Source organism: Lithobates pipiens, unplaced genomic scaffold (genome assembly GCF_037356315.1).
Source record: "Lithobates pipiens isolate NorthernLeopardFrog02 unplaced genomic scaffold, aLitPip1_a1.2 Scaffold_23, whole genome shotgun sequence".
NCBI classification, from domain to species: Eukaryota; Metazoa; Chordata; class Amphibia; order Anura; family Ranidae; genus Lithobates; species Lithobates pipiens.
In genome coordinates, this window is record NW_027507785.1 from 130,797,576 (window position 1) to 130,824,001 (window position 26,426).

General features: G+C 44.2%; 1 protein-coding gene across 6 annotated transcripts in view; it reads left to right on the top strand.

Annotated features, from left to right (window-relative positions):
• TMEM184B (transmembrane protein 184B) overlaps window positions 1-26,426 on the top strand; it is a 337,694-nt gene that overhangs the window by 163,458 nt on the left and 147,810 nt on the right. Inside the window, exon 1 of one of the 6 annotated variants that reach the window (XM_077452369.1) lies at window positions 16,662-16,792. The exons of the other annotated variants lie outside the window; for them this stretch is intronic. The gene's annotated coding sequence lies outside the window, so the exon portion shown is untranslated. Of the gene's footprint in view, window positions 1-16,661; window positions 16,793-26,426 lie in introns of those variants that run through there. 6 annotated transcript variants of the gene reach the window in all.

The following is a 26,426-nucleotide window of genomic DNA, read 5'->3' on the forward strand; positions in this document are numbered from 1 at the left end:
CTCTGATAGAGGAGGTGTTTCCTTTTGGGAGGTGGAGCCATGATCTCTCGGGTGGCTGTCCTGAAAGTCTATCTGAAAACAAGTTAACAGTAAGTCTAACTTGAATTTTTGAAAATCTGAAAATTTGTGCGTTTTGTGATCCGATGGTGCTACCATTTATTTGGAAACCCGACCAACCAAGCCTTCAGTTTCACCTCATGATGCTACAGAAAAGAATTTTCATGGCTGGGAATCTTCTCCTCTTCCGGGAATTTTATTTTCTTGCACATTTCTTTTTCTATTACATTTCTCGAACGATTCTCCCCATGGTCACAAACCCAGTAAAGGGGTACATGACGTACAATTACATGATTGTGCCAACCTGCCGCTTGTACTAATGGGAGGTCGGCAAGTGGTTAAGTTTGAAAGATGACAAGGGCCTGGCATCAGGTTATTAATCCGGCATTGTGCGTGGAGGAAGCAACAGTGTGACCAAGGCTCGGAGTACCTTAGAAGGCTTCACAGATTGGTTACACTGGAGGGACCCACTGGAATGAGGAAATGAGGTAAGTATTACTGCACCTCCTAGACTGAACGAGCAGTAAACTTTTGCAGTGTGGGGGTGCCCCCACTGCATGGGTAGGTTTTGTCAGTAGACACAAGAGGCTGCCGTGCCTATTCCCTGAAATGGTAGGTCCATTATAACCTCTTGCTTACCACTCCACATACATTTACTGCAGGGCGGCAGCTGCTGTGTGCAGTCTCGCCTACAGGTAGATGGTTCTGCACTTCCAGATCTGCCTCCGGCGGCCCGCTCCCACTGTGATTGGACACAGTGGGAGCCAATCAGCGGGGTCTGCCGATGTTGGCCGGGACCCACTGATGGTTCTGGACAGAGGCAAGATGGCGGTCTGCCTATGTAAACCAGGCAGATCACCGTTCTGTTAGTAGGGAAGAAAGATATCCTGTGTTTTTGGTAAGCAGGAACATGGATCCCTGTCTTCCCACAGTTGAATCGCAACCCCTAGGGACACATTTAACCCTGTTAACTCCCCTGATGTTAACTCCTTTCCTGCCAGTGTCGGAACAGTGACAGTGTGTATTTTTTTTTTTTTTTTTTAGCACTGATCACTATTGGTGTCACTGGTCCCCAAAAAAGTATCAAGTGTCACTCAGTGTCTGATTTGTCAGCTGCAATGTCGCAGTCCTGCTATAAGTCGCCGATCACTGCCATTAATAGTAAAGTTCCATAAAAATATCCCTAATTTTGCGCAAATCAATCTTATTGGAATTTTTTTTACCAAAAACATGTAGCAGAATACAGATTAGCCTAAATTGATGAAGAAATTTAGATTTTCTTAAACATTTTTTTCTTTATTGGATGGTTTTTATAGCAAAAATGTTTTATTTCTTTTTTTTTTCCCCAAAATTGTCGGTATTTTTTTGTTTTCTTATCGCACATCACGGGACACAGAGCCATAGTAGTTACTAGTAGCCGGATCCATTTAAAGTGTCTTTTTAGGTCAGATTGAATGGTGCCCGGGCCTCGTATCCGAAGAAAATAGGTCTTGCCTGTAAACGCTTCTCTTATAGAGAGCTGGACCCTGGGACCCAGTACTTTTAGTAGTAAGGCCATAAAGTTTTACTGGCGGTGGTGGTATTACAGGTCGAGGATTGTGGGTTTCCTTCGAGGATCCCTGGCTCTTGAAGGTTTAACAGAACCCACCATGAAGGGTGAAGATTGGGTCTGTTTTTACCACAGAAAACCCTGCGGCTGGAAATGTAAGTGTAGTTTTTCAAAAAAAAAAAATTTAATTTTCTTATGAATGTCTCCTTTAAATTTGGTAAATGTTGTCATGCTTATGTGTCACCACTGGGGGCTGTATAGAGCACATACCTTATCACGCTTCCTCCAGAGAGCTCACAATGTGTCCGGAGCAGCAGTTTCCATTTTCCTCCAGCAGCAGTAGACCCCTGGTAAGTTTGGGGGGGGGGGATTCCTCCCCACCAGACACCCCCCACCTGTGCTATTTGCTACCCCTCTTCAAGAGGAAGGAGCACCAAAATAAATGTCACACCACACTACCCGACGGCTTCCAGGCTCTCCGCGCCATTTTCTCCCCTCTCTGTAAGATCTCATATGATCAGAAGCCCACACTCACGTGGGAAAACTTTGTTTGAAAGAGAGGGGGGCCATAGGCGACTGAGGGGGCAGGGCTTAGCGCATTGTTGCCGTATGTGAACGTCAAGTTCACAGCTCCTCTCCTAGACCATTGGGTTGTATACCTTTCCCTTTAGGAGACACTAGACAAAGTTGTAACACGACACTCAGAACTTTCAGTTCCACCCAGGGGGCGGCCCCCTAGGTATCAACCCTCCACCCTGCCTTGCAGTAATCGGTTTTATTTTGCCTAGTGAAGGAGACAGACCTGGGAACCCTGCGGGCCCATAGGTCCTTGCTTTTTCTTTTTATGCAGAAGCTTCGCTTTTTGCGCAAGATGAGCGATCCTGTGATCTTCTATCAACAGCCGGCTGGGTGACAGGCTGGGTCACTTGTCCTTGTAGTCTCCCCAGTCTGGCCATCAAGCATGTGCAGGTCACAGCTACGGCTCGGCAGGCCATGACATACCTCAGCTCCAGAGGTGGTCAGTGAGCTTTTATGCTCCGGGGCATACATATGACCGGGCTACTGATGTCTGCGTCACAGTATGCCGAGGCCAGTAGCTACCCTGTACTGATCAGAAGTAGATCTACAATGGACTGTCTCCCAGCTCTTCAGAACTGGTAAGTACAGCTCTCCCTGTTCTGACGGGGCTGAGCAGCTGGGCATTCCCTGGGAGGTCGATTCGGGGGCCCCCTCACCTCCCTAGCTTCTCTCCCCTGTCCCTATCTTCCCTCCCTCCCCCCTTTGGGGGGGGAATGCTGCATGTGGCTGCTGAGCGGTGTGTGTGCGCCTATATTGGGGCTCTCACCTGACATGGGGGGGCTGGCTGAATGGCGGTGGTCCTGGGACCCCTATGGTATGCCCCTGGAAGGTGCCTGTGAGGGTCTGCGGGGAATGGTGCAGCGCTGTGGCTTTGCAGGTTTTTTTTTATATCTACCTCATTGTGATGTTTGGTGGCCATTTTATGTGTGGGCAGAGCAGGCTGACTGTCTGGGCTTCAGCAGGCATTTTCTATGCGATTCCTATTCAAGGCACTGGCGGCCGTTTTCTGGAAGCCTGAACATATTTCGGTGTTCCCTGACAGCAGCCTGGCTCATGTGCGCTCTCAGCCTTTTTTCCCTGTTTTTCCCGTCTGTGTACTGGACCCTGAGCGGCCAATTTATGGAAGCTTGAGCATTTTTTCTGATCGTTTTAGCGATCGTTCCAGCGGTTATCACCAACTCAGTTTTTGGTTTCCTCTGCACCTGGGCGCACTCAGGGACTACAGGCACCAATTGTGGACAGTCACTGTCCTAAGTCCCCTTTGGGTGGCAGACAGGCTAGGGTCAGCGTGACTCAGAAACTAGTCTTCCTTCCCCCAAAGTCCAGGCAATGGCAACGGGGTCACCTGCAGACTGCACAGTGCCCATGGACACCCTGATGGCGGTCCTCAACTCATTCATTGCTAGATGGAGGTGGTGCGTGGGAAGATGGGTGCAATAAGGTGGCCCCTGTTCCCCCCTGTCCTCTGGGGAGAGCTCTGGCACAGACTCGGGCTCTGCTGAGGCTGGGGACCCCTCTGTTTTGTCAGATGATGCTGACCAGGACAGTGAGGATGAGTCTCCGTCCAGGTCCGTGCGTGACAAAGCGCTTGTTGGAGCACTTATCACAGCTGTGCGTGATACCCTGAAGATTCAGGAGCCAGCAGGTCCTCCTGCTGATGTAGCATCCCTTTTGGGTCCCACAAGCCAGCATGTTCACCTATGGTGTTCCCGTATCTCACTTATTTGCAAGTTCACTTACAGGGAGTGGGGTCGCACGCAACAGACCTTTTTGGTCCCCAGACACATGGCGGTACGTTACCCTTTTGAGGAAAGCCTTTTCACAAGTGGTCGGCTCCTCCGGTCGTGGACCTCCATTATCCAGGTTAGTTAAATAACCATGATCCTGGTGCAACCAGTACTGGCATCCGCACTTGTGTCACCGACACTGACTGAGCGGGGAAAACTTTTGCACTGCAAATTGGGAGAGCGACAGGCTTCTCCTGTCTGCACGAAATTGGCAGACCAACTAGTGCAAGGCATTAAGTACGTTGTGATGCGGCCCTGGATACCCTCCCTCTGTATCTAGGGCTTCAATGTCAGCTGTGGTGCTAAGGCGCCTGATTTGGCTAATATGCTGGTCTGTTGACCAGACATCTAAAAAAAGCCCTGACGGATCTTCCCCTCCTTGGCGACCGGCTCTTTGGAGCCTCTGTGGATGGCATTAGTAAAAATGCCACTGGTGGTAGAGTACACTACTCCCACAGGCCAGGAAGGCTAAGGAGCCACGTGTAGGCAAGGGTCCCTTTTTCTGTTCACCAACGGCTTTTCAGTCCACCTGGAGCTTCGGTATAACGTCCCCAGCCCGACAGGACGACCACGGACGGACAAAAATGTCCCTGGAACCGCAAGCCTGCGAGTATAAGTGTTTGTCCCCACCCATGTCGCGGGTGGGGGTCGTCTTCAGGAGTTTGCAGCCCGGTGGTCCCCTCGGTTTTCGACCAATGGACATGCAATCTGATTTCCTTAGGCTACAATATAGTTTCTCTCTTGGTCGCCAAACAGATTCCTCCTCTCCAGCATACCCGTATCCCCAGCTCCCCTGGAGGCCCTCTTGGGGGCAGTAAGGGACCTGCTGAGTCGCAGGGTGGTTGTACCGGTTCCGGAATCTGAACTTTCCAGGGATTCTACTCAAATATGCTTGTAGTTCCCAAGAAGGAAGGGGTACGTCCAATCTTGGACCTAAAAGCCCTCAATCAGTATGTGAAAGTGCAGAGGTTCAGAATGGAATCAGTTTGCTCAGTAGTCGCTGCACTCCATCAAGGGTACTCCCTGGCACCCTTGGACTTTCAGGATGCGTACCTGCACATACCCATATGCCTGTGACAGCAGAAGTTTCTGCGATTTGCAGTCGGGGAAGCCCACTACCAGTTTGTGGCTCTCCCTTGTGGTCTGGCATCAGCCTCCTGAGTCTTTACCAAGGTTTTGGCTCCGGTTTTGGAGTTGCTACGGCAACGTGGGGTCGCAATCGTGCAATATCTAGACGATCTCCTCCTGAGAGCATCTTGCACGTCAGAATTTGAGGAGGATGTGGCGATCACCATGCAGACTGCGAGAATTTGGGTGGCTGTTGAACCTAAAGAACTCGGTGATTGTACCGACTCAGCGTTTGGAGTACCTAGGCTTGCTGCTAGACTCAATGGAAGCGAGAGTTTTTCTCCCTTCAGACAAGCTGCAGACTCTTAGATCCGTGGTAAAACTGTGGATGAACCGCAGGTGGTCTTCGCTTTGCATTTGCATGCAAGTCCTGGAGCTCATGGTGGTCTCCTTTTGGGGCTGTACCGCTTGCCCAGAGTCCTACAGAAATTCTACACCAGAGTCCTGCAGAAAGAGATCTTGTCAAAATGGGACAGATCTCAGTTGTCCCTGGATTAGATTCAGGTGAGCCAGTTAGTCAGAGAATCACTGATCTGGTAGCTGAGGTCCCTGGTGATTCAGGCCGGAAAGTCGTTCCTACTTCTAAAGTGGACAGTGGTCACACAGGAAGCCAGCCTTTTCGGCTGGGGTGGAAAAATAAGGGGTTCAGTCGGCTCAGGGCCTCTGGTCGACGGAAGAATCCAAGTTGCAGATCGATCTGCTCGAGCTGAGAGTGATCAGGCTGTGCCTCTCCACATGGTCAATGAGACTGCACGGACGTCCGATCAGGATCCAGTCAGACAACGCCACTGCAGTGGCATACCTCAATCACCAAGGGGGGTGAGTAGCTCAGCCGCGGCACGGGTATTCGCTCACATACTTCGGTGGGCAGAGCAACATGTACTGGTTTTGTCGGCCATTTACATTCCCGGAGTGGAAAACTGGCAGGCGGACTGTCTGAGTCGCCAGATGCTGGACCCAGGAGAATGGGCGTTGCAGCCAGATATTCAGGTTACTGTGCCTGAGGTGGGGCACACCAGACGTGGATCTTCTGGCTCCCCTTCTCAATCGGAGGGTGCCAAGATTAGTGTCCAGGATAAGAGATCTGAAGGCAGATGCGTCAGTCATGCTGGTGGCTCCGTGGGATCAGTACCAGCTGATCTATGCCTTTCCTCCACTGAAGCTGTTGCCACATCTGATTTGCAGAGTGGAACCCGAGGGGATCCGAGTAATGCTGGTGGTCCTAGATTGGACTCCGCGTCCCTGGTATGCAGACCTGGTGCGTCTGGTGGTAGGCGCTCTTTGGCGACTGCCATTACGAGAGGACCTTCTGTCTCAAGGTCCGATTCTCCATCGCCAGCTTTAACGGCACGGCTATTGAGAGCCAGGTGTTGAGGAACCGGGGTCTGTCGGACTTGGTGATCCCAACTATGTTGAGAGCACGGAGATTTTTCTTCTCGGAAGATAGATAGTCATTCCTGGACGGCCTACATCTCCATGTGTGCGGAGAAAGGTTGGCATCCGCGCTATTTTTTTTTCCATATCCAGGATCCTGCTGTTTTTTCAGCAAGGAGTAGACCAGAAAATGTTGTTTAGCACTATTAAGGGGCAAAAATTTCAGCTTTGGCTGTCTTTCTTTTTTTTTTTTTTCAGCGACCCCTGGTGTTGCAGTCATAGTGAGTACCTTTGTTCAGGGGGTTCGTCATGTAGTCCCTCCGATGCGTCCACCGTTACCCCCATGGGATTTGAACCTGGTGTTATCAGCGCTTCAAGACCCGCTGCTTGAAAATATCAGGGAGTTTCCCCTGTTGACTCTTTCCCAGAAAGTGATCTTTCTAGTGGCCATCACCTCGGCCAGGAGGGTTTTGGAACTGGCGGCCTTGTCTTGCAAGTCGCCTTATCTGATTATCTATAATAAGGTGGTGTTGCGTTTGCAACCGTCCTTTCTACCGAAGGTAGTCTTGGCTTTTCACATTGAAGACATTGTGTTACCATCTCTCTGTCCTAGGCCGAAACACCCTAAGGAGGTGGACCTTCATGCTCTGGACGTGGTTCGGGCTCTGAAAGAGTGCATTTGTCTACCACTGCTCCCTTTCGGAAGTCAGATTCAATGTTTGTCTCAGTAGCTGGTCCTAAGAAAGGCATGGCTGTCTCGTCAGCCACCATTTCCAGGTGGATCAGACAGATTGTAGTGCAAGCCTACGCCTTAAAGGGGCAGGTGCCCCTCTTTCCAGTTACAGTCCATTCCACAAGGGCAATCGGAACGTCTTGGGCCTTTCCGACACCAAGCATCTGTCGCTCAGGTGTGTAAGATGGCGACCTGGTCGTCTGTCCACACGTTTACCAAGTTCTGCAATTGAATATGCAATATTTTTTCTTTTTTTCAGTTTTTTCAATAAAAACACAGTCCCTTTTACGAATGCATTGTTTACGCAGTTTTTATTTTTTTGTGCGGTTGTGGGTAGTCACTCCTGTTGAGTGTACCCTGATTTTGTGGTGGTTTCCACGCACTATTGTTTTGTGGGTACAGTTTTACCAGTTCCTACTTGCCATGATGGATGAGATTTTTAGGCTGTTTTTCCCAACCCTTGTTTGGCACTGCTTGAGGACGGCCCAATGGTCTAGGAGAGGAGCTGTGTGGGTGAATATAAGAGAAAATAGGATTTTTTGTCCTCGCCGTAAAGTCCTTTTCTCTGTAATTCTCAGACCGACACAGCACCCGCCCCTCCTTTTATCTTTACGTTATACTGCTTGTTGACATACTGATTACTGCAAGGTAGGGTGGAGGGTTGATACCTAGGGGACCGACCCCGGGCGGAACTATAGGTTCTGAGTGTTGTTACAACTTTGCCTAGTGTCTCCTAAAGAGAAAGGTATACAACCCAATGGTCTAGGAGAGGAGCTGTGTCGGCCCGTGAATTACAGAGAAAATGATATTACGGTGAGTACAAAAAATCTTTTTTTTTTTTTTTTTTTAAAGCACTAGTGTTGCTGCAAGCTGCATAGGGGGGCATGAAAGAGGTTGGTGACACAAGCATTCTTTTTGACACATTTACTATTGCATCAGGCTGAGTGATAATAGCAGCGGCAGTGGTTGACTATTGCTCAAGCAATGGATGCCATTTTCTTCTGGTAGTACCTCTGCTTTGTGCATCGGGCTATATTCAGAAGGCGGGTTGAAACACCACCAAAAAAGGAGCTAAAAGGGTCTCCCTTAAGCTCTGGAAATCCTACTCTTAAAATGGCATCCTCCCCTGAGAGGGGGTGGCTAGTCAGTAAGCATCGGGGCCATGAAATGTTTGCAACTGTTTTCAAAACTGCAGCCCCTGTTCATTTTACTCTTTCCTCAGCCATGGTAGTTTTTAAAAGAAGTTTAGTGACTTTGATCGCATCCCAGAGTGGATAATTGCATACCAGTTTGGTCAATATGCGACAAGTTCTCTTGCATTTTCCTAAGACCCTCAGACTGAGGAACTAGGCGCAGGTGAAGACAATTCCCTCAGGTGACCGTGGTGGGGCTGATGATTGCTCTTGTGAGGTGTCAGTTGTGGGAGAGTCAGCTTTCACAATCTGTAAGATTGATGGTACAATTTCTTGCTGAATGATCCGCTCCACATTTATGTACCCTTTAACCACTTGCCGACCGCCGCACGACGATATACGTCGGCAGAATGGCACGGGCAGGCATATGGGCGTATATATAAGTCCCTGCCTGCCCGCGGGTGGGGGGCCCGATCGGGCCCCCCCCGGTGCCTGCGGCGGTCGGCATTCCTTCGAGAGCGATCCGGGATGAGGGGGCGGCCATTCATTCATGGCCACCCCCTCGCGATCGCTCTCGACGAATGGAAATCCTTCGTGACATCACTTCCTCTCCTGTAATGTAAACACAGGAGAGGAAGTGATGTATTCTCTCCTCCGTGTCGGTATTTTTCGTTCCGGCACCGAGGAGAGAGGTTCGGTGAGTTGCACCAACACACCACACATACAGTAGAACATGCCAGGCACACTCACACCCCCCCTTTACCCCCCGATCACCCCCCCAATTACCCCTGCCCCCCCAGTCACAGTGACACCAATTGCTTTTTTTTTTTTTTTTTTTTTTTTTTTTTGCATTGGTGTCATTTGTGACTGTAATAACTGTTAGGGCAGTTAGGGTTAGCCCCCTTTAGTTCTAAGGTACCCCCCTAACCCCCCCAATAAAGGTTTAACCCCGTGATCACCCCCCGTCGCCAGTGTCACTAAGGCTGGGTTCACATTGCAGCGGTTTGAGAACGGATGTGATTCGCACCGCACTGCAGTGCAAATCACATCCGATCTCTGTGCGATTCGAGTTCAGCCATACAGATAGTATGGCTGAATTCGTGTCGCACCCGCCGCAAACTCGCATGGGACCCTTTTTTTGGTCCGCAGCAGAATCGGATCGCATGGGTGTTCACACCATGCGATCCGAGTTTGCAGATCGCACTGCGATACGCGAACTGATCTGGGGGTGTCATTAACATTTCACTGACACTCCCAGCAGTTCGCATAGGGCAGTGTGACCTGCCGCCGGGAGGCATGCGATGCGGGAACCCGCCGCGGATTCGTGGCGTTCCCGCATCGCTCCAGTGTGAACCCAGCCTAATAAGCGATCATTTTTCTGATCGCTGTATTAGTGTCACAGGTGACGCTAGTTAGGCAGGTAGGTATTTAGGTTCGCCGCAACTTTTTATAGCGCCAGGGACCCCCATATACTACCACATAAAGCCCCCTGATTGCCCCCTAGTTAACCCTTTCACCAGTGATCACCATATAACTGTTACAGGTGACGCTGGTTGGTTAGTTATTTTTTTATAGTTTCAGGGCACCCGCCATTTATTACCTAGTCTCACTAGTGTACCCCTAAATTTAGGGGTGTCTACTTTCCAAAATGGGGTCATTTGGGGGGTTTGTGCCATCTTGGCATTTTATGGCCTTCAAAACTGTAACGCCCTTAGAAAGCCTGAAGGCGGTGCTTGGTTTTCGGGGCCCCGTACGCGGCTAGGCTCCCAAAAAGTCCCACATATGTGGTATCCCCGTACTCAGGAGAAGCAGCAGAATTTATTTTGGGGTGTCATTTCACATATGCCCATGGCATGCGTGAGCAATATATCATTTAGTGACAACTTTGTGAAAAAATAAAAATAAAAAAAAAAGTTTGTAATTTTCCCGCAACTTGTGGCAAAATATAAAATATTCCATGGACTCAACATGCCTCTCAGCAAATAGCTTGGGGTGTCTACTTTCTAAAATGGGGTCATTTGTGGGGGTTTTGTGCCATCTTGGCATTTTATGGCCTTCAAAACTGTAATAGGTAGTGAGGAGTGAAGTCAAATATTTACGCCCTTAGAAAACCTGAAGGCGGTTCTTGGCTTTCGGGGCCCCGTACGCGGCTAGGCTCCCAAAAAATCCCACACATGTGGTATCTCCGTACTCAGGAGAAGCAGCAGAATTTATTTTGGGGTGTCATTTCACATATGCCCATGGCATGTGTGAGCAATATATCATTTAGTGACAACTTTGTGTAAAAAAAAAAAAAAAATATATTTTTTTGTCATTATTCAATCGCTTGAGGCAAAAAAATAAAATATTCGATGGGCTCAACATGCCACTTATCAATTTCCTTAGGGGGTCTACTTTCCAAAATGGGGTCATTTGGGGGGGTTTTGTACTGCCCTGCCATTTTAGCACCTCAAGAACTGAGATAGGCAGTCGTAAACTAAAAGCTGCGTAAATTCCAGAAAACGTACCTTAGTTTGTAGATGTGACAACTTTTGCGCAAACCAATAAATATACAGTTATTGACTTTTTTTTTACCAAAGACATGTGGCTGAATACATTTTGGCCTAAATGTATGACTAAAATTGAATTTATTGGATTTTTCTAATAACAAAAAGTAGAAAATATCATTTTTTTTCAAAATTTGCGGTCTTTTTCCATTTATATCGCAAAAAATAAAAATCGCAGAGGCAATCAAATACCATCAAAAGAAAGTTCTATTTGTGGGAAGAAAAGGACGCAAATTTTGTTTGGGTACAACATTGCATGACCGCGCAATTACCAGGTAAAGCAGCGCAGTGCCAAATTGTAAAAAGACCTCTGGTCATTTACCAGCAAAATGGTCCGGTCTGAAAGTGGTTAACTGAGTGTTTGGGTTCGCTAAAACCTCCTCAAGCTGTGCTTGCCTTTTTCCTGTCCATTCTTGTTGGACAATTTTTATATCTGGAGAATCACCCAGATGAGCATTATTTTCCATTCTAAAAGGTTTTCACACTTTATCCTATGGTAGAGAAAATTCACTAGCGGGGTATACCAGCAATTAACACTTCTATATCCTTTTGTGAGTAAGTTTGACTTGTCCAGCAGACATTACTCAAATACTTAGGGATCCAATGGATAAAAGGTTATTAAAAAAAACAAAAACACTTTTTTTTTCTCTGGCAGCTTGAGTGTCTCAGCCTGCGCTGACAGTAATTGGTTAATTGTTGAGAAACCAGTTTTAACAGGTGTTTATTCTGCTCAGCAGGTCCAGAAGGCAGCTTTATGTTTGCAATAGTTGCTATGACAGATTTCGCCTTCGCTACGTATCCTGCAAGAAGCTCCTGGCTAGTGCTCCTTCTGTGCCAGGGGCATCTGCCTCCAGGCAGTCACGACAGCCTCCGCCATTGTGTTCAAAGGGTAATCCTCAGGGTTAACCCCAGGGACAAAATGGTCTTGAGGGAAGAAGCCTACAAGATGCTGTAGCCTCCTTTTATGAAGAGGTACTCCCGCTTGCTCAATAGGGAGAATTCTTCTACAGTTCTCAGGGATCTGGCAAAAGGAATGTCAAGATGAATGGGGGACTTCCTCAATAGCTCCAGTGTACAAACAGAGTTTCCGTCTCATCGTTTTGTCAGATAAAACGTTCCTAAGGATCCAGAGAAAAATAAATCTTTCTCTCTAGCATTGGTCCATCTTTTGGCAAAAAGTGTTCATGGTGGCACCCATGTAAGAGCAGAGATTGGGATTTGGTTAAATCCAAATGGAAATTCTAAATCTCAAAAATCTAAACTTCAATTGCTGAATATAATCTCCCCCCTTTTTGCATTAATATTCATATCTCCATATGCCTATATTTTCTTTCAAGATGGAAAATCTTCTTTTTCAGTGTGTAGCTCTGCTTTCCGATCTAGCTGCTGCACCTTGAGTACAAGGGTCTGGCTCCTTTTCTAGCCAGATTGATGCCCAAGGTATAACTATTATGATTTACCTAGTCGATCTGTTCTTGTTAGACCAGTCGGTAGCCCGCTTAGACTACCTGGAATATCTAGGTCGGATTCTCAACCTAGGACGAATCCTCTTTAAAACATGAAGAAAATACTTGGGTCTTGTGACAGAATCACCCGTGACAGAGTCTTTTGGAGGGGACTGAATGCTGGCCTCTTGATAACCGATTATAGGCCCTGGCATTTGGCGGAATGGTGCGCTTTGTGAGCTGTATGCCTGGGTACCCTTGATGTGGTGTTACTTTAGATTCAGGTCCATATCCCCCAAGACACACAGACTCTGGGAACCCTGTATTTGCCATTTTAGAAATGGTGACTGATTCATACTGTTGGGACACATACTGTTAGATGCTAATGTCATCAACTCCAGCCACCCGTGTGTTGTCTTCTATAATGTAAATTAGTCTAGTCTGGTTTGCCACAGCTTCTAAGAGTATTTCATCCATTGTTTGTGCTAATTAACCCTGCTATTGCATGAAGGAGTTCGGTGTTAATGTTTATTATGATGTATAAAAAAAGATGAGAAGAAATTGCGCTATGGATAGAGACTATATATTAATGGTATGAGCTGCCTCTGCCCAATATCGCCACCCCCTGGGTTAAAATATATTAGATGTAAGTAAAAGAAAGCTGATCTGGCGCTATACTTTTAAGATTTAAATGCCAAATAGGAGAAATTAATACGGAATAGAAAGAAATATGCTCCTATTAGTTCACCTATGGTATCGCAGTGGTGCTAATGAATTAAAAATGTATAAAGATACGCGAGGTTATAGATAAACATACAAATAAGTGTTTCATGGGGTCATGTTAGTGAATAAAATGTTAATCAAAAATGTGTATGTGAAAAAATTGTATGATTATATTCATAGAAAATGTGTGTGAGGGAAAAAAAAAATTCTATGTGTGTATGTATATATCCTTTGCGTTCACAATATACAATCCTTATTCAAATGTGCTTACATAAAATTGAAAAGAAAGAACTTAAACAAAGTACCCCCAGCGGATGACAAACCATCCCCCCAGAGAACCACACAGCAGCACAGGGGCTCGCACTGAGGCTTATGCCCCGTACACACGTTCCGATTATCGTAAGACCGATCGTTCGTATTTTGTTGCATACAACTAAGATCGAATACAACAGTGCAAAATGTGTGTAAGATTTCTGTCGTACGATTCTGGCAAAATCTTCCGTCGTGCGTAGCTACGTATTTTAAATGATGTCAAATACGTGTGACTCGTGTGTCCATCTGGTTTATTTTTGTGTTTCTGATCATGCGTGGTGTTTGTCGAACGACTTTTATCGGACGCATACTGTACTGACTACACGATTGTCGTACGATGGGCTGTCGTTCGACCAAAGTTTTCCTGTTTGTCCCTTCGGATTTGGTTGGACGGACTGTCGTGATCGGCTGTCGAAAGCTGCGTACTAACGATCAGATTATCGACCGATCCGTCCGAAAGTGACTTTTGTGGTCCGATAATCGGAACGTGTGTACGGGGCATTACACTACCCCTGCAGGGGCAGGGTATCTGGTGAGGGCATTACCAATTTTTGTCACGTGCACTGGGAAGATCTTCATTACTAATTACACATCACCTGCACAAATTATCTGTACTATCTTTTGGGACTTTTTGGAAACTTTTAGTGCTTCCTTGCACCTGTATAACTGAGGACTTAATGATTGTCTATTGGATGTTTTCACAGTTTGCACTTTTTGATATCTGATTGTAATGTTACTTATCAATTTTATGTAAGCACTTTTGAATAAGGATTGTATATTGTGACCGCAAAGGATATATACCCATATATATATATATATATATATATATATATATATATATATATATATATATATATATATATATATATATATATATGTGTTTATCTTTTTCCTCGCACACATTTTCTATGAATATAATCATATAATTTTTTCACGTACACATTTTTTATTAACATTTTATTCACTAACATGACCCCATGAAACACTTATTTGTATGTTTATTTATAACCTCGCGTATGTTTACACATTTTTAATTTATTAGCACCGCTGCGATACCATAGGTGAACTAATAGGAGCATATTTCTTTCTATTCCGTATTAATTTCTCCTATTTGGCATTTAAATCTTAAAGGTATAGCGTCAGATCTGCTTTCTTTTCCTTACAACTATTATGATGTATAATCTAGTGTGTGAAGCTCTGTGACAACAAGTCTGACCTGTAGTGAAATCCTGATTAATCATAACCATGCTCAGGAGGGCACTGACTCACATTGGCTGCTTTAAGGGAGTAGTTAATTAGCTCTTGTTCTGTTTCTGGTTACAGTTGTATTGTTAGAGTAATATGAGCAGGGGGCATGAACCTCCTCTTTTACTGTATATAAGACTTGTATTTTGGTTCTAATAGAGAAGTCCATGTTCAGCAACTAAACAGGTATCATCTTGTTTTGTGCTTGTGAGCGGTTAGAATATCTGATATCTATATTCAGACTGGGAGGAAGTGCTATATGATGAAATTGATATCAGAGGATATTCCTGCGCCAAGTCAGGGTGGAGGTAGATGGCGTACTGCTGCACGCACTGGGGGGAAATGTCTGAACCCAGAGGAATTATAGGTAAAAAGGGGTAGTGGTGCGCTGTACTAGGGTGGAGTTTGCCTATCCCCGGGAACAGTATGCTATATCCACAATTATATTCAGCGAATACCAATTTTAAAATTAAAATTGAATAGGTATAGATATTCGGGGTGTTGAAAATGATTGCCGCATCGCCATTTTGCTCTTCCCGATTCGGCATCGATGCGGTTAGCCAGGAGAATCGATTATGTATGAGATAATTTTGGCTCCTCCCCCCCTCCCCGCACAGCAGTGTCTTTGCCAGTCATGACAAGCCACCGATCGGCTGGCTGAGCCTTTCCCCGTCAATGATGTAGCCTCAGCATGCTGCCCCCACCCAGGCTCCCCCCCCCTCCTCGGGATTTGTAGCTGTGGACACACCTCTCCTCTCCCCATCGGCGGGTGCAGAGCTGTGAGAAAGATCACTGTAGCTGTCTGTCTGATCCTGCATTGTGGGAGGGACAATGCAGTGTTTCCAGCCTCCCATTATCCCTGTGACAGAGAAAAAAAAACACACTGATTTCTCCCGTCCGTAGGACAGGATGATCAGTGTGTACATTTAGAGGCTGGTGGCTGCAGCTGAGTGGAGTGTCTCTGACACTCGTCTCACACACAGCCCAGCGAAGTTCACACCCCCCCCCCCCTCCCAGCAACGGACCAATGAATGTACTCAATACAGGTGCCCCTCCTCCTTTCTCTCCCTCTCCTGTGTCTGCCTGGCCCGCCCACTCTCCTATCCCGATGTAAAGCTGTGAAGAGGAGAGAGGGGGGAGAGATGGGAGTGTGCACGGGAGATATGAACAGCAGCAGCTACACATTCCAAGCTGTGAGAACTTCCATCCTCCTCCCTGAATAAGTGAGCTCTGCATTTCTCATTACACATTGATAACTGATCTGTCCCTTTCTCTCCTCTATCTGTCTCCCTCCCCCGCTCTGTTTTTTCAAGATCCAGTTACCACTAAGCCACTTATGCAGTCCATCTATTGATCACCTCCTGTACTATGTCTGTAGTCTCTGACCATCTCCTGTACTATGTCTGCAGTCTCTGACCATCTCCTGTACTATGTCTGCAGTCTCTGACCATCTCCCGTACCATGTCTGCAGTCTCTGACCATCTCCCGTACCATGTCTGCCGTCTCTGACCATCTCCCGTACCATGTCTGCCGTCTCTGACCATCTCCCGTACCATGTCTGCCGTCTCTGACCATCTCCCGTACCATGTCTGCCGTCTCTGACCATCTCGCGTACCATGTCTGCCGTCTCTGACCATCTCGCGTACCATGTCTGCCGTCTCTGACCATCTCGCGTACCATGTCTGCCGTCTCTGACCATCTCGCGTACCATGTCTGCCGTCTCTGACCATCTCGCGTACCATGTCTGCCGTCTCTGACCATCTCGCGTACCATGTCTGCCGTCTCTGACCATCTCCCGTACCATGTCTGCCGTCTCTGACCATCTCCCGTACCATGTCTGCCGTCTCTGACCATCTCCCGTACCATGTCTGCCGTCTCTGACCATCTCCTGTAGTATATTTTTTTTGGGGGGGGGGGGGGGGGGAGCCCGGAACTCCTCTAAGTTGTCTGCTGTGATTAGACTTTGCTGCATGCACGGAGTGTTGTCTTTTTTTTAAGAACATATAAAATAAGAAAATTAAGTTGTCCTGATGTCTTGAATTTTTTTTTTTAAGAAAACCGCAGTAATCGTGATGCATCGTGATGCATCGCGGAATCGAATCGAATCGAATCTAGTCGCTGACCTGATAATCGTAATCGACTCGTGAGGCCAGTGAAGATGCGCACCTCTAATAGATATAGGTATAAAATCAACTCAATTTCTTAAATAAAACATATATGTGAATCTGTGCAGCATACTATAGTAGTGATACTTTCCATGTTAATAAAATAAGAGACATCGATATACAATCTACGATAAAAGATAAAATATAAAAAATTAATTCCAAAGTGCAACGTGTTGCGATAAATAAAAAAATTGCATAAAGTGCAAGTGCTCTAGTGTAATGTACACAAGCAAACTTTCAAATATATGAAAATATATGGTGACAAACAATACTAGTGTAAAGAACAAATGTCCATTTAAAGTGCAAGGTGCTGCGATTATTCTTGAAATTGCACAGAGTGCTAGTGCTTCAACATAACAACTGTGGATAAATGTGGAAGAATTGCGATTGGGGGGGGGGGCAGTGGTGCTGGTGATGGGGAATGTATCCTTTGTGGTTCCGTATAATCTGATGATGGGTGTCCCCTTACCTTACCGCTGTAAGGTAACAGCGTATATAAAGATCTTTGGGATCCTTGGCGGTGTTTCCCTTTAATATCCCATTGTGGTGTTCCCAGGTCTTGTCAAGTGGTGTTGTCCCTTTAAGGGATTTCTTTGGGGTATTGCAGCAATAGGGTCCCTCAGCGGAATGGCGTGTATGTGGGTTCAAGAAAACATGGAGGAAGGATGCTCCATAGTATATTATGTTCAAACAATCAGTTTTTATTTAAAAGATTAAAAATACTCACAGAGTGTATACAGGCGTTGTATAAACGAGCAGCGGGCTCGGTATGCGTCACTTCCAATAGCTAGTGTCCCGACGCGTGTTCGTCACGTGACTTCATCCGGGGATAAACAATGCCATAGGTAGTGTCCTTAAATAGAGGTTGAGCACTAATGATATGGCGGCCATTTCTATGGAGACCTGGAAGTGTGCCGGCGGCCATTTTCTTAGTGACCCCTGTCGCCGGAAAGAGCACTGCGGCCATTTTTTTTGTGGATCGAACGTCAAAATCCGGTGTGTATATTCCCCGGAAGTGGAGTAGTGGCCATTTTTGTTTGTATCTGGCACATATCCGGTATTCTCAATACCTGAAATGCAGCGGCAGCCATTGTTTGGGTTATTTAAGAACCAACAACAAGCCAGCAGCGGATATTAAAAAAAGGAATGACCAGCAGGCTAAATAAAGAAAAAACTGAGCAAGAGCGGCTGTACATCTTACTAGTAAACTGTCTATTGCTGGGACAATGTGAAGGATAAAAAAAAAAAAAAATTAAATGAAATGTATACCTGAATCAAGACACCGGCGAGGTACATAATTGTGATCCAGGAGAGTAAATAGGAAAACCTAAGTAAAAATGTAGTAAAATTCTGGATGCATAAAATTGCTAAAAAATTACTATAAAACATTTAATATAAAAAAGTATATTAAAATTAGGGATTATTCCGACATAGAATTTGGGCGGCACAGTGGTGTAGTGGTTCGCACTCTCACCTAGCAGTAAGAAGGGTCGCTGGTTCGAATCCCAACCACGACACTACCTGCCTGGAGTTTGCATGTTCTCCCTGTGCCCGCGTGGGTTTCCTCCGGGTACTCCGGTTTCCTCCCACACTCCAAAGACATGCAGGTAGGTTAATTGGCTTCTGTCCAAAACTGGCCCTAGTATATGATTGGGGAATTTGGATTGTGGGCTCCTTGAGGGTAGGGACCGGTGTGAGAGTGCAATGTACAGGGATAGGGGTGGACACTCACTCGGGTTGAACTGGATGGACTGGTGTCTTGGTGTTCAACCTTACTATGAAGATTATTTTTTGATCTGAGTGAAATGTTAAAAAAAGGGAGGAGACGGAAAAATAATTGCATGATATAAATATACAAATATGTATATTCAGATCTCTTTAGAGCGGCCGGAAATGACGTATTTTGCCAAGCGAGCAATAGAAACAAAATAATCTGTGAAATTTATATATATATATATATATATATATATATATATATATATATATATATATATATATATATATATATATATATATATATATATATATATATATATATAATATCAATATAATCGGGAAGAAGTTCTAATCCAAGATTGGGGGAACTGAACACTGCTAGAGGTGAGGTTGTATGCCTAATACTTTTTAAGGTCATGAGGGAGGGACTTGAATCATTTGTGGAGGGCTTATTCACAATGAGAGTCAATCACTCACTTACTTTACATTAGTTAGACCAAAGGAACAGATTATATTTTATGTTGAGATGTAGACCAATGGCAGAAGAGGAGACATAGCAAGCCCAGGCCTAGGGGATCCATATTTGTTTTTTTAGTTTCTACATGGAAGGGGTGACCATTTTGGTGGAAAATGAAAAAAATCGCTAATAAAACAATTGAGATCGAACTCGATGTTCAGGCCCTTTGGCGTCAATGAGTCTAGGGGTATAAATCCATTTAGACTCGAGTTGGCTCAAGGTTCTGACCTTGTCCCCCACGCCAGTGTTTCATGTAGGGCTCTATCCCCCAAAATTTCAATTGGGATGGGTCTTTATTGTGATAGGTAGCGAAGTGTTTAGATACATTGTGTTTGTCAAAACCCTTTATGTTTTGTACGTGTTCTTTCACACGTACTCTTAATGGCCTCTTGGTATGTCCTATGTATTGAAGTCCGCAGCTGCACTCTAGGGCATATACGGCACCAACAGTGTTGCAACAGATAAATTCATTAATCGCATAGGTGTTGCCAGTGCTTTTTCTTTTCATTGGGACGCTTGGTTTTTGTACAGGCAAAACACCTTTTACAATGAAAGAAACCCTTCCCTGTAAAAAAATGTGAGTCCTCTCCCTGTTGGGGGTCTGGGATACTTTTCACGACTTGGTGGGAGCTCGTCTGTAGATGAATCTTGGGCGAGTGGGTAGAATGTCATTCAGGAGTTTATCAGCTTTTAGTATATTCCAATTCCGCTTAATAATTCTTTCTATCTTTTTATGTTGAATATTGAAGTCCAGAATGATTGGAATTGTATCCTGTGATGCCATTTTACCAGATTTATTTTTGATTAGATCTTTGCGATTTATCTCTGCTACTTCTGCAATTTTTTGAGTAATAAACTCTTTTTTTATAGCCTTTTTCTATGAATCTCTGTTGCATGTGTGCAGCTTGTTCGTAAAATTGGTCGTCTTGTGTACATTTGCGTCTTAAGCGCATTAATTGGCCTTTCGGTATGTTGTATAGCCAATTTTTATGGAGGCAACTTTGTAGTGGCAGGTAGCTGTTTCGGTCTACACTTTTAAAGTGTGTTTTAGAGGAAAGTTTATTGTCTGCTTGTCTTATCTCCAGATCCAGGAAGGTGATTGATTCATTGCTTATTTCCCAAGATAGTTTGATATTCCTATCGTTCCTATTCAAGCCTTCCAGGAAATCGATGAGTTTAGTTTGTTCACCTTTCCAAAGGATTATAACATCATCTATGTATCTTCTATATGTGTGTAGTTGATCCTGGAGGGTTGGCAAAGACACTTTCTTCCTCCCACTGTGCCATAAAAAGGCCTGCAACACTGGGAGCAAATTTTGCTCCCATGGCAACACCTGTTTTCTGGTGGTAGTACGGTCGTACCAGAAATAACTGTTTTTGAGGCAAAAGTCTAGACATTTCACAAGGAATTTTCTCTGGATAAATGGTAAATTTGTGTGCTTCCTGAGTCCCCACTTTGTTGCTTCGCAAGCCTGATGATGTAATAATATTGTATATAGTGAGGCAACATCGGCTGTGGCTAGCCACCATGGCCCATCATCAGTTGGTATATCTTCTAGGATTTGTAATATGTGCTTTGTGTCCCTTAAGTATGCTTGTGTTTTTTGTACAGCTGGCTGAAGGTAGTAATCAATGTATTGTCCCATTCTTGAAGTTAGTGAATCAATCCCATTCACTATTGGTCTGGGGGGTGGGTTTTCTTTGTCTTTGTGGGTTTTGGGAAGTGAGTAAATAATGGGGGTTCTACATGCTTGTGGTATTAGGTAGTTCGCCTCTTTTGTTCAAGATATCCTTTTTTAGGCCTAAATGTACGACCTGTTCGAGAGCTTTTCTGCATTTTGAACATTGGATTGCTTAACAGTCAAATATATGTCTCTTCATCTTCAAGGAAGGAATTCATGCTTGAATTATATTGTTCTTTAGATAGTATCACTATGCCCCCTCCTTTGTCTGCTGGGCGTATGACCAGGTCTTTCCTCTTGGTGAGTTTCTTAATTCCACTCTTAATGTGTTTGGGTTCATCATGTTTCTTTATCTTCAAATCTTTGAGTTCCTCAAGCACAATTTGTTTAAACACCTCAATATGTTTGTTATCTTTCGTCACGGGATTAAAGATGGATTTATTTCTCAGGGTACTGTGCATGATATCCTCTGTGGTTCTAGTAGTTCTTGGTTTGCATGGATTAGTGATTAGATATTTCTTGATGTTCAGAGTCCTAACAAATTTCTGGATCCCCACGTATATTTGGAATTTATCCAGGTTTTTGATTGGGGCATATTTTAATCCTTTATCCAGGACTCCAATTTCCTCATGGGACAATGCATGTCCACTGAGGTTAAAGATCCCTTCCCCTTTTACTCTTTTTCTTTTGTGTTCTCTTCCCCCCCTGCATCCTCTTCTTTCTGGTGTTCGCCTTTGGTGTCTGGGGTTCTCGTTTCTCCCTGGTGGGTCGTTCTCTCTGCCCCTCTCTAAAAAAGATCTCTCGTAGTCCATGTCCGATTGTCTGTGTCTGTCTGACCTATCTTCATCTCGTCTCTAATCAAGGGGTGCATAATAGTTATATGTCCGAATCGGGCTCCTATCGTATGGGTATTGTGGTCCTTGGGGTGGAGGGTTATAGTGTCCACCCCCACCTCTCTCCTGTTGTCTATAGGGGCTTCTCCCTCTTGGTGTATGTGTGTCATGGGGGCGCCCTCTGTTGTCATTATTTGGTCCTCTGTTATCCCTTTGTTGATGGTAGGTTCTATTATCATGATATGGTCTTGGACCGTTATTTCTCCTGTTGTTCCTCCAAAAAGTTTTTTTCCACCCATTCCGGGGTGTCCTATCTTGGTAGTATGTTCTCCTCTCATTTCTGTAAGGAGTATGTCCTCTGTCATTTCTCTGGGGGGTATGTTGGTTGTAGTTTTCATATCTCCCTTCATAGCTTGTGTTATCAGATCTGATTCTGGTATCGATGTCATGTGGTCTATTTTGAGTATATTTGATATATTTGGTATATATATTTTTTTATATATATTTCACAGATTATTTTGTTTCTATTGCTCGCTTGGCAAAATATGTAATTTCCGGCCGCTCTAAAGAGATCTGAATATACATATTTGTATATTTATATTATGCAATTATTTTTCCGTCTCCTCCCTTTTTTTAACATTTCACTCGGATCAAAAAATAATCTGTCGGAATAATCCCTAATTTTGATATACTTTTTTATATTAAATGTTTTATAGTAATTTTTTACCAATTTTATGCATCCGGAATTATACTACATTTTTACTTATATTTTCCTATTTACTCTCCTTGATCACAATTATGTACCTCGCCGGTGTCTTGATTCAGGTATATATTTAATTAAATTTTTTGTTTTTTTTTTTTTTTTTTATTCTTCACATTGTCCCAGCAATAGTCAGTTCTAGCAAGATGTACAGCCGCTCTTGCTCAGTTTTTTTCTTTATTTAGCCTGCTGGTCATTCCTTTTTTAATATCTGCCGCTGGCTTGTTGTTCTTAAATAACCCAAACAATGGCGGCCGCTGCAATTCCGGTATTGAGAATACCGGATATGTGCCAAATACAAACAAAAAGTGCTACTACTCCACTTCCGGGGAATATAAACACGGGATGTTGACTTTCGATCCACCAAAAAAATGGCCGCAGTGCTCTTTCCAGTGACGGGGTCACTAAGAAAATAGCCGCCGGCACACTTCCAGGTCTCCATAGAAATGGCCGCCATATCATTAGCGCTCAACCTCTATTTAAGGACACTCGTCGGGACACTAGCTACCGGAAGTGACGCATACCGAGCCCGCTGCCTGAATACACTCTGTGTTTGTGAGTATTTTTAATCTTTTAAATAAAAACTGATTGTTTGAACATACTATACTATGGAGCATCCTTCCTCCATGTTTTCTTGAACCCACATACACGCCATTCCGTTGAGGGACCCTATTGCTGCAATACCCCAAAGAAATCCCTTAAAGGGACAACACCACCTGCCAGGACCTGGGAACACCACAATGGGATATTAAAGGGAAACACCGCCAAGGATCCCAAAGATCTTTATATACGCTGTTACCTTACAGCGGTAAGGTAAGGGGACACCCATCATCAGATTATACAGAACCACAAAGGATACATTCCCCATCACCAGCACCATTGCCCCCCACTTCGCAATTCTTTCACATTTATCCACAGTTGTTACGTTGAAGCACTAGCACTCTGCGATTTCAAGAATAATCGCAGCACCTTGCACTTTAAATGGACATTTGTTCTTTACACTAGTATTGTTTGTCACCATATATTTGCATATATTTGAAAAGTTGCTTGTGTACATTACACTAGAGCACTTGCACTTTATGCGATTTTTAATTTATCGCAACACGTCGCACTTTGGAATTTATTTTTTATATTTTATCTTTTATCGTAAATTGTATATCGATGTCTCTTATCAGAAATGGCCTTGCCCATTAACTTTAAAAAAAAAATAAAGAATTCAGGCAGAACACTTGGTTCTGAGGGTCTGAATGTTCAGTTTAAGGTATTGACAACTTTGTGTCAAGTACAAAGGATCCACTTGCATGCGGAACAGATGCCTTGCTATTCCCGTGGAATTAGTTCTCACTTGATTTGTGCATTCCCTCCCTTTCTGTCTGCATTCACAACTTCACAGGATCAAGCAGGAAGTGAAGTTGTTGATTCATGTGACCCCCAGCGGGGTCCAGGGAATCTTGGTATGTAGAGATGGTGTTAGGGAACCCATGGACCCTACCTTCACGGCTAGACCTTCTCCCGCATACACATAGCTCATAGGATAAGAATTGGTTGAAGTATTGTTTTTCAATAGACTGCATATACCACCATCCTACTTCCTAATTGAGCAGTTGATTGTAGTTATCCCCTAAAGGATATGTAGATGTTAGCCGAGTGAATTGCAGATGTGTATAATTAAGCAGGTAGGTACTGTATAACATGGGCCATCCTATGTCATTAGTCCAAATTGACAATCCAGAGTTCATATGTGGCACTTGGTACTAGGGGCAATCATAGGAGTCCAACTCAGGATCTGCCAATGTTTTGTTAAAATATCTATGACCTGATTCCACTGTGTCCCAAATTTGGTAATGATCCTTGGGTAGGTTTTTTCATCTTTTTAAAATTATTTTGTGATTTTGTAAGAGTTTCTCTTGTTTACACTTTATGGCCTTATTTATTGCCTTCCTAATAGGTTTATGGGGGTACCACCTTTCTCTATGCTTATACCTATCATCAGCTTCTTCTGAGAAGTGATGATCTTCGGAGCAGTTCCTCCTAATCTTTAGGAACTGTCCCATAGGAATTCCATGGATCAATGATTTGGGGTGATGGCTTTGTGCCAAGATTAAGGTATTCGCTGCAGATTCCTTGCGATATGTCTGTAGTAATTTTCTTACCAACTCTGGTAAGTTGTAAGTCAAGGAAAGGTAGTGTTGTCTCGTGGTATGCATAGGTAAGCCTAATATTCCTATCGTTAACATTAAGCTGTGACAGCAAATTCTTCAGTTGTTCTGCAGTATACCATTCCACACCACAAGGACATCATCAATGTACCTCAACCACAGTAGACAGTGGCTGAGGACATCGAAGATTTATACACTACCTTTTCCTCCTAGAGACCCAGGTAGAGGCACGTGTAGGCCGGAGCTCATGGTGCCCCCATGCAGGTACCTCTTTGTTGGTGATAATTATTACCTATGAACTGGAAATAATTATTGTAGAGCATGAGTTGTAGCAGTTCAGCCACAAAATCATTGTGCCCCCAGCCGAGTGTATTCTTGTTCAAGGAAATGTATTGAGGCCTAAATCCCCCACTGGTGGGGTATTGAAGTGTACAAACTCTCAACATCTATCCCTACCAGCAGTACCCCCTCCGGCAGGGACAGATGTAACAGTCTGAGAAGGACATCTCTCGTGTCCCTTAGAAAAGACTGCAGATGGTCTACCAGTCCACATATCGCGCTATGTTTTCCAAGGAGGCAATTGGTCTCCCAGGGGGGCTGTGTCATTGATTTGTGCAGTTTAGGTATGATCTAAAACGTTTGGGTAGTGAATTCATCTACTTGGAGGTAATCATACTCCTCCTGTGAAAGCAGGCCTGCTTGCAGGCCCAGTTTTAGTTTTCTATTTAACGTTTTGATAAGGGTCGGGAATGGGTTCTCACTGAGTTTCTTATAGGTATTAGAGCTGCAACTAATGATTAATTTGTCTGTCGACTAATTTATCGATAATTTTTTCGATTAGTCAACGACTATCCGATTATTATTTTTTTAATGAATCTAGTGTGTTCTTTTTGTGATTAGATAACAATCCTTTGGATAACTTTACAAAAAAAGATACATACAACTTCTAATATAATATTTCAACTTTTATTAATTTTTTTCCAAAAAGTACTTCAGTGTGGTAAAGTTTTTACAGTATAAAAAAGTGCCAAAAATAAAATGGAAACAACACTTTAGCATCAGGCACGAATAATGGCATTGCCATTAATTCAGAGCCAGAAGCATTAAAAAATGCCATATAAAAATGCTACAAAAGCACTGCTGCTCTGCACTGCTGCTCAACACTGTGTACAAAACACATGAAAGACAGAATACACAAAAATAAAGTGCCCAAAAATAAAAGGTAATGCTGTAGGGCATGAGGCATGAAAATGCTATATAAATTCTGTCTAACACTTTGCAAAAGATGCATTCAGAAGGCATTATGTGTTAACCTTACTACTCAAGCACACATAATGCCTTCAGAATGCATCTTTTGCAAAGTATTGGGCAGAATTTATATGGCATTATGCCTCTTGACCTAAAGTGTTGTTGTTTAACACCACAAAAATGCTGGTCAACATACAATAACACTATGTAATTGTAATCATTATTACTTAGTGTTATTGTAGAGTAGATTGAGCAGTATTTTTGTGGTGTGTAATTGTAATGTAAAACATACCTGAGGAGGTAACAGTTTTCAAGCAAGGAAGCAAGGAACCAAGCCCACCAAAAGCACTGCTCAACACTGTGGCTGTGCAAAAACATGGCCAATACACTAAATGTCTAAATGTAAAGATATTAATAGTAAAAAGGTTAAGTCTGAGCATGTAGGCCCTTTGCAAAATAATCTGGAGTGGGTGACTGGGGACAAAGAGAAGGCTAACTTATTAAATACTTTCTTCAGCTCTGTGTATACAAAGGAGCATGGGGGAGCTCATGTCCATAATGGGGGTGGTACTGACGCAGCCCCAAATCCACAATGGCTCATAAGTGATATGGTCCAGAAATATTTGGACAGAATAAAGGTGGATAAAGCACCTGGACCTGATGGCATCCACCCACGGATCCTAAAAGAATTGAGCTCTGTAATTTCAAAGCCATTGTATCTAATTTTTAGGGACT